The following is a 7,989-nucleotide window of genomic DNA, read 5'->3' on the forward strand; positions in this document are numbered from 1 at the left end:
TGGCTGAAAACACGTGCGGTACTATGGCCACGTGACCAGTTGCACATGAAAAACCACTTTTGCCACTATAGTGCTGTGCACATGATTTTGATCGATTCACCTGCACAAAAACGGGTGTTATCTGAAGACAATACGTGGCCATTACTGTTTAAATACACAATAGGGTCCCAAAATGATAACTGGTCAAAATGTAAAAAAAAATAGGATTGTGAAGTTTTTAATTTGGTTCAGTATATATAAAATGTCAGGTAGGTAGTACTTGTGTCTGTGTTTCCAAACTAATATGGCGTCGCCCTTGTCTATCGGCTATAGAGTCAGAACAAACCATCAGGGACATGGACAAATTACTAGAGCAATTGTTATCAGTATGAAAACAAGAGTCGAAGATACTGAAAATTGGTGTCTTAAAGGGCGTAGTTGAGGACTTCACAAATGTAGGATATAATTTGCGAAAACAAGTAGCGAGAACAGCCGGGATATCAGTTCCAATGTTTGGACTTGTAGACCTCTGTGGTTTGAGGTCTTTCCGCGAATTAAAAACAGTTGAATTTAGTCCAAATATATGCGAAATTTTCATTTTGTCACTGTGTGGAATATCGGACGGCATTTCGTAACCTCGTTACGAAACGTTATGACAGGCCAGGCAGATTCAACACAAACGTGACGTCTCAAAGACTGGAGTAACTTCCCATTGATAAAGGGCAGTTACTCTAGCGGGCGGACAAATAGATCGCAGCGAAAGGCAATCACTGAGTTTGTTGACATTTATCTGCAGGCAATTGTTATTCTACTTATATGGAGGTTACGCGGCTGTCTAAAAGACAAGTTTCAGTTGCAACTATATTCATTGTTGACTAACTTCTGGCATGGTGACGTAATATATTAATACGAACATTACATGGAAACTTGAATGTTTAGGTACCGTTTGTGAAAGATGAAAATACCTATTTGAATGATAGAATTTAATATTATAATTGAATTTTTATTATAAAGACATTACCACAGCTGTTGGGATGGTAAAGATGCTATATTACGAGAAAACACTTTTATTTCTAATACAGGATATATACCATCTTAAAAGACTCGTGTGATAACCTCTTTATATATTACACACAATGCTATGGGAAAAGGGCATTGTTAAACTGAAATCAGATTTATGAAACCACAGTTGTTGCACAGGACAATGATGGTTATGAAGTGGGATATATAAAGTGGCTGGAACTGTTCATATGACTTTGAAAATAAGCAGGGTGATAAGGTGAGGTGGGGTGAAATGGGGTTTAACGTCGCGTCCAAGATTATTGCACTTATACAGCGACGTGCATGCACGTGTATGTGTTTGTGTGACTGCTTGTACTAGTCCGGACTGATGCCGATTTATAGTGCTAGCCCACTGAGATACCATGCCGCAGTCTAACATGAATACCCCACTCAGACACAGTATACAGACTCCGAGCCGACCAGTCCTTGTTTTAGCCCCCTAATGCCGAGCGCCAGACAGGGTGACAACAAGTACCATTTTTTAACGTCTTTTGGTATGACGCGGCTGGCAATCGAACCTCGGACCTTCCGCTCTCCGGGCGGACGCTCTACCATTAGACCAGGGAGGCGGTCTGATCAAATTCTAACTGTTCGATAACACAAAGATAAAACTGTGTGAGCTTCATTAAGTTCATCCTGTTCCATTTGGTGAGATTTATAAAACTCGACATGTTTGCCATACCATTAACAGAACTGAAGTGAACTTTGTGAAGCTCGACATGTTTCACATGACATTGATAAAACTGAAGTGAGCTCTATGAAGCTCGACATGTTCGACACTACATCGATAAAACTAAAGTGAGCTCTTTGAGTGAGTGAATGAGTGAGTGAGTTGGGTTTAACGCCGCTTTTAACAGTATTCCAGTTATATCACGGCGTGTCAGCCTAATGTGGGAGGAAAGTCCGAAGTGATGCAGGTCTCAGACGTTTACCACTTCGGTGAAACCCACGAGCACGGGTATGGTGCTGACAAACCTAGAAACATAATCGGGGCGAACCGCGATTCGAACCCACAATCATATATTTCTGGCGTGCCCAAGGGACACAACTCTGCACAGCGAATCGCGGCGCCTTAGACGACTGGGCCACCCGTGCCCCCCGTCAGCTCTTTGAAGCTCGACATGTTCGACACTACATCGATAAAACTGAAGTGAGCTCTATGAAGCTCGACATGTTCCACATGACATCGATAAAACTGAAGTGAGATCTATGAAGCTGGACATGTTCGACACTACATCGATAAAACTGAAGTGAGCTCTTTGAAGCTCGACATGTTCGACACGACATCGATAAAACTGAAGTTAGCTATATGGTAACAGTGTTCTCTAGCTATATGTACATAATAAAACAAACGTGTGATGAAGGTCTTCCCGATATGAACGACATCAATGATGATAACGATATTAACGAGGTAAGTAATGTTTCGTAATTCAAATTTATATTTGACTTATAACTTGAATTGAATGCACATGTACGTCACAAGATATTGGTCATGGTATGTTTACAAGCCTAATTAGATGACTATCGAACGGTTGTACCCCTTACTTGTTTCCGTAAGTAACCAGAACATCCCATTGCCCATTGGTCCCCAACCGCTACATATAGGATAAATAGGGTTGAACGCAATTCGGTAATACGGCGAATATGGAGATTGGTCGGGTAAAGATCACGTAAATATGAAACGTCAAAACCAGATAACGACCAGTCTCGATTATCCGCCGACACAGACTCCAATGGGCGAAGGAGCGGTGAATATTATGTAAATGGATCACTGAAAATCAGTGATGACACCAGGTGTTCGCGAAAAGGCTCATGACAGACTGAGGTCTGATCAACGTGACAAACAGTCAGGAGCGTCAACCTTGGAGTTGTCCCGGGGGTGCCACGTCTGGACAATACCCAGACACAGAAGTTACAATGGACTCCAATGGGCGAAGGAGCGGTGAATATTATGTAAATGGATCACTGAAAATCAGTGATGACACCAGGTGTTCGCGAAAAGGCTCATGACAGACTGAGGTCTGATCAACGTGACAAACAGTCAGGAGCGTCAACCTTGGAGTTGTCCCGGGGGTGCCACGTCTGGACAATACCCAGACACAGAAGTTACAATGGACAACCCGATCCACTTTTGTTACAATTCCTGCGATCTGTCTTCGGATTCAGTATGAAGACATAGCTATAGGTTTGGGTTGTGTGTGTATTGGATCTCTTAACAATCGAGTCGTTCAATAGACTCGTGAAGATCCGGGGTAGAATAGGTCTTCAGCAATCCATGCTTGCCGTAAAAGGCGACTTTGCTTGTCGTAAGAAGCGACGAACGGGATCGGATGGTCAGGCCCGTTGACTTGTTTGATGCATGTATGCTAATAGCGTGGATCGATGCTCGTGATGTTAGTCACGCCTTGTCTGGTCCAGACTCGATTATTTACATACAACCGTCATATAGCGGCGTTAAACAACAAACACCCAAACAAACAAATCATTGCAAATAATATCACGTACAAACTGCTGCAAAAGAAAGTCATCACCTATGTTTGATGGTGGCAAAAGATGAAGCAGAAGAAAAATGCTTATTCGATGGGGATATCATGAGCAGTATGGCACAGGTATTCTCCTGGTCAGTTTGAGGTGGTTTGCAGATACCAGCCAGCAGCCCAGGTTAATATTTGATTGACAACTTCAAGTTTCAAGTGTATCCCTTTTTCCCCGGCAGTTTTCACCTTAGTAGGGAAGAAAAGCCCGATTTAATAATAATAATAATAATAATAATAATAATAATAATAATAATAATAATAATAATAATAATAAGAAGAAGAATAATAACAAGAAGAAGAAGAAGAAGAAGAAGAAGAACACTATGAATCACGTCAGACGATAGATCCCACCACCCTCGCTCTTCCCTCAATCGCTTATATTGACCAATCAGTATGGAAGGACGTGGTTTGATTAACGTTTGGGCTCTTCATGATAGAATTGTTTTGTGCACTTTTGCACAGTCACATTTATTTGTCTGATGATCCTCTCGTGAAGCATGTCAAGACTCATGATGAACACAAGGCATTCAACAGTTTTCTAAAACGAGCCAATGATGTGGGACATAATCTCAATGTCGGTGTTGATTTTGTTGATGGTTCTGTACTGCAGGACGGTACAGAAAAGAGTGTCACCCAAGCGAAGTGCCATATCAAGTCGGCCCAGACTCAGTCTCTAAAGGAGAGGCTATCTGAACGACCACTGCATCGAGTTTATGTGCAGTGTGTTGAGAGGATCAGCAACCTTGCAGTCCTTCGCTTGGATGAAGTCGTCTGGCCTGAAAAGTGAAATAGAAGGCTTTCGGTTTGCTGCTCAGGATCAGTCACTTCCAACTCGAAACCGTCAATGTGTGATTTGCATCAAACTGTGAATATGAAAAATGATCAATACAAAATCCTTTGAAATAGGCCCGTGTACAGCCTCAGACATATCCAGGCCAACAAACCTGATCTTGTATCTTTGGATAAATCCAATGAAATCATTTATATTATTGAATTTTCTGTCCCTTTTGACACAAATGTGATTGACAAGATTGAGGAAAAAAATGGCAAATATGCAGACCTCGCTTTCGAAATGTCACGCTTGTATCCCAAGTACCAAGTTGTCCGACTCCCCATTGTTCTCGGTGCCTTAGGTTTGGTACCTCCCAATCTGTTGACTGACATTGGGAGAGTACCCGGGTTTGTTAGGGCCCTGAGGTGATGATGAGCCTAACCAGCCTGACTGTGCCAGGATCACCCAAACCCTCTTTGCTGCATTTTATATTTTAATCTGTAAATAAAAAAATAAAAAAATAAAATAATAATAGGCTATTTATATTGCACATATTTCCAAAACACTCAGGGACATGCTCAAAACGCTATTATTACCCTAGTCATTGAATCAGCGTGCACTCAACAATCATTCTCATCTCCCTGGGGAGTATTTACAACCCAAGCTGCGTGTTAGGCGCTGAAAGGTTAACAACCAAATTGCAATCTCATTCTACCGGGTACCCATTCACTGCTGGGTGAACAGAGGCGACGCCACATTGGTTACATGTGCTTCGGCGTGGGGCAGGACCGAAACCCTAGAAACTCTCACGTGTCACCGCAAAAACAAGGTTCATCATCAGTGCAAATGTTGGAAACTGTCACCCACAGCTTCATCAGAGGAAGACCAGTTCTCCAAGAACCTATGGTGGTCGTCAGAGGAGTTTAATCAATTTTGTACCCGTATCCGCATCCGCAGAACATACAATAAGGCATCGACACCTATCCGTAAAAGTATCCGTACATTTCGGATACGTATCCCGAATCCGTTTTTTTTTCGATCCCAGAAGGATCCCGAGGATACGAATGGACTTGCGGATGGAATATCCCTCTGTTGTGACGTCACATTATGTTTTGAACTCCGTGGTATTCCCCATTTGCACGACGGCAACGTGGGCTATGTGTTGATGCGTATGGAAATAACTACGGACAAGTGTAGACGTACATATTGATGCGTGTCATTGATACCGATACGGGGGCGAAAAGAAACGGACAGTTGTGATCCCGGTTTAAATGCACTGGGGTCTGGATCGGTGACTTGGCTTATCACGTACCATCGTACCCCGACGGGGTGGATCGTTGTTCACAATATCAATCACTGGGTTCTCTGGTCCAGACTCGATTAGTTACAGACAGCCGTCATCTAGCTGGAATATTGTTGACATTGGCGTTAAACAACAAAAACAAACAAACAAACACGTACAGCATGCATATGTTCATACACGACATACACGAACAGGCTACACACCAATTTAACCTTCGTAGGCAAAGAAAATATGTTAGAATATTGATTGCACCCAACTGTTAACCACTTGTGTTTGTTCGGTTTTAATGTATCAATATGTATCAATACTTCTTCTTTGAGGGGCATTTAGAAGTTGAAGTACTCAGTAAAGATAAGATTTATGTCTGAACAACTTCTTTATAACAATAAGGAGCGGCGTTTCGGTGTAGGTTCTGACACCGTTATCAAGCAAGTTATGTACAGAGTATGGTTGACAAGTATGTATACTGGTAGGAAGCAGTGTTGATACAGTAGAGTAGATATGAGATGTAGTTATACTGAAGTGTAGAAGCCTGTGGCCCACTCCAGTGTGAGGGTGGGGTGGGGGAGGGGAGAGTGAGCGTGTGTGTGGGGTGGTGTGGGGGTGTGGGGGTGTGGGGTAGGGGGGTGGGGGGGGGGGGGGGGTCAGAATAGGCCACAATCAACTAGGTGTGTCACAAGAGGCGACTTAATGAACAGAGTGGCCAGGGAAAGTTGATCACAATATCAACCTCTGGTTCTTCTGGACCCGGCTCGGCTATACACAGAACACTGTGTTTGATGGTGGCTAAAGATAATACAAACTAGAAATGGTTATTCCATGGTGATGTATGTAATATAGGTAACATAGGTGATATTACATGTATCATATCAAGGAGTATCTCTCAACAGATGACGTGTACATGACGTCACAAGGAACAAGGATTCGCAGAATCACAGTAATGAGCTGAGTGAAGTGTGATTGTTCAAGTGTATACCGTAAACTACGTTTATAACGAACACCCTTATAACCAAATGACGGATGTAACGAACCGTTTTTAGTCCCGTCCATTTACTGTACCTGTCTGGTGTTTATGTGCTTTCAACGAACTACGGTTATAACGAAGTAAAATTAGTGGTCCCTTTGAGTTCGTTATAACCGTAGTTTCTTTAACCCGGCAGTTTAACGTAAATATATTTTTGGCTCAGGTTGTAATCATAAAGAAAATGCATCATCATCCATCCACTCCCCACCATTAAAAGATCGGACGGCAAATCATAAATTGATATTTCATCACAGTCCAATTCAAATGACGCATCTTTTACTGGTTAACCTGTGCATCTGGACACATTTAACATGTAAACGTTAATAATATCCTCATAGCCATCAATTGTACCCCCCGGTGAATGTGAATGTGAACGCTATCAAGCAATCAGCCAGTATCCCCAGTCTCCCATGACTGTGCAAGAGTACCAAACCATCACACATACAATACATGCTAGGCCTATTTGAAAACGCTTATTGTCAGCGAGGGCCAAGTCATTCTTCAAGACTGCAAGCTCTTTTGTGAACCACTGTTGCCCGTATTAATTATGTGAATGGGAGCGGTGTTGTGTATAGGGACATAATGCACGCACAATAGCGCGAACATGTTGCTTGAAAGGCGAATTGCCTCCGATCAAACATCGGGCGTCGCAAACAGCATCCTTGTACTCACCGGGTGGGTCCAGACAAAGCATCCCACAGAGTATATCTACATGACAATTCGCTTTTAAGTCAGGTAGAAAAGGGGTGTATGAGTAATACGAGGAAGAGATAAATACGCCAAACAACTCCTCAATAAAGATGTTGAATGGAAAAGGTGGGTACGAGAAGAAAAGGTGACTGGGTTGAATGAGGTGGGGGACAAAAGGCACGGTGAGAGGTGTCAGCCTCTGCGCTGATGGAGAACAACACTTTGTGGGTAGCAGCAGGGCTCGGGGATGTCCCGGGTTAGGGGGTGGCAGTGGCGTGTAGCGGATGGGGATATATTAATGGGCAAGGGGTATCAGAGCGGTCGCGCTAAGTGTTTATCGTTGATGATGACGGGGGAATGTTGTGATGGCTCGACCATTGACATAACGTTGAAGAAATCTAAGACCTAAGAGTATTTCATGTATTTTCAATTTCCAAATAGTTTTATAAAGAAACTGAGGAGTGATGAAGTGCAATTTCGTTGGCGCACTTGTTAACTTCACACTTTACTATAAAGGCATATTGAGTCTTGATGATTTGGGTCTTGAGTATTTATAGTGTAAAACCTTTCAAATATTTCAACCACATATTGATAGACCGTTCAAATCGAAAATCATATTTTT

The sequence above is a fragment of the Haliotis cracherodii genome, unplaced genomic scaffold, assembly GCF_022045235.1.
Source record: "Haliotis cracherodii isolate W230 unplaced genomic scaffold, xgHalCrac1.p SCAF_7, whole genome shotgun sequence".
Taxonomy (NCBI): domain Eukaryota; kingdom Metazoa; phylum Mollusca; class Gastropoda; order Lepetellida; family Haliotidae; genus Haliotis; species Haliotis cracherodii.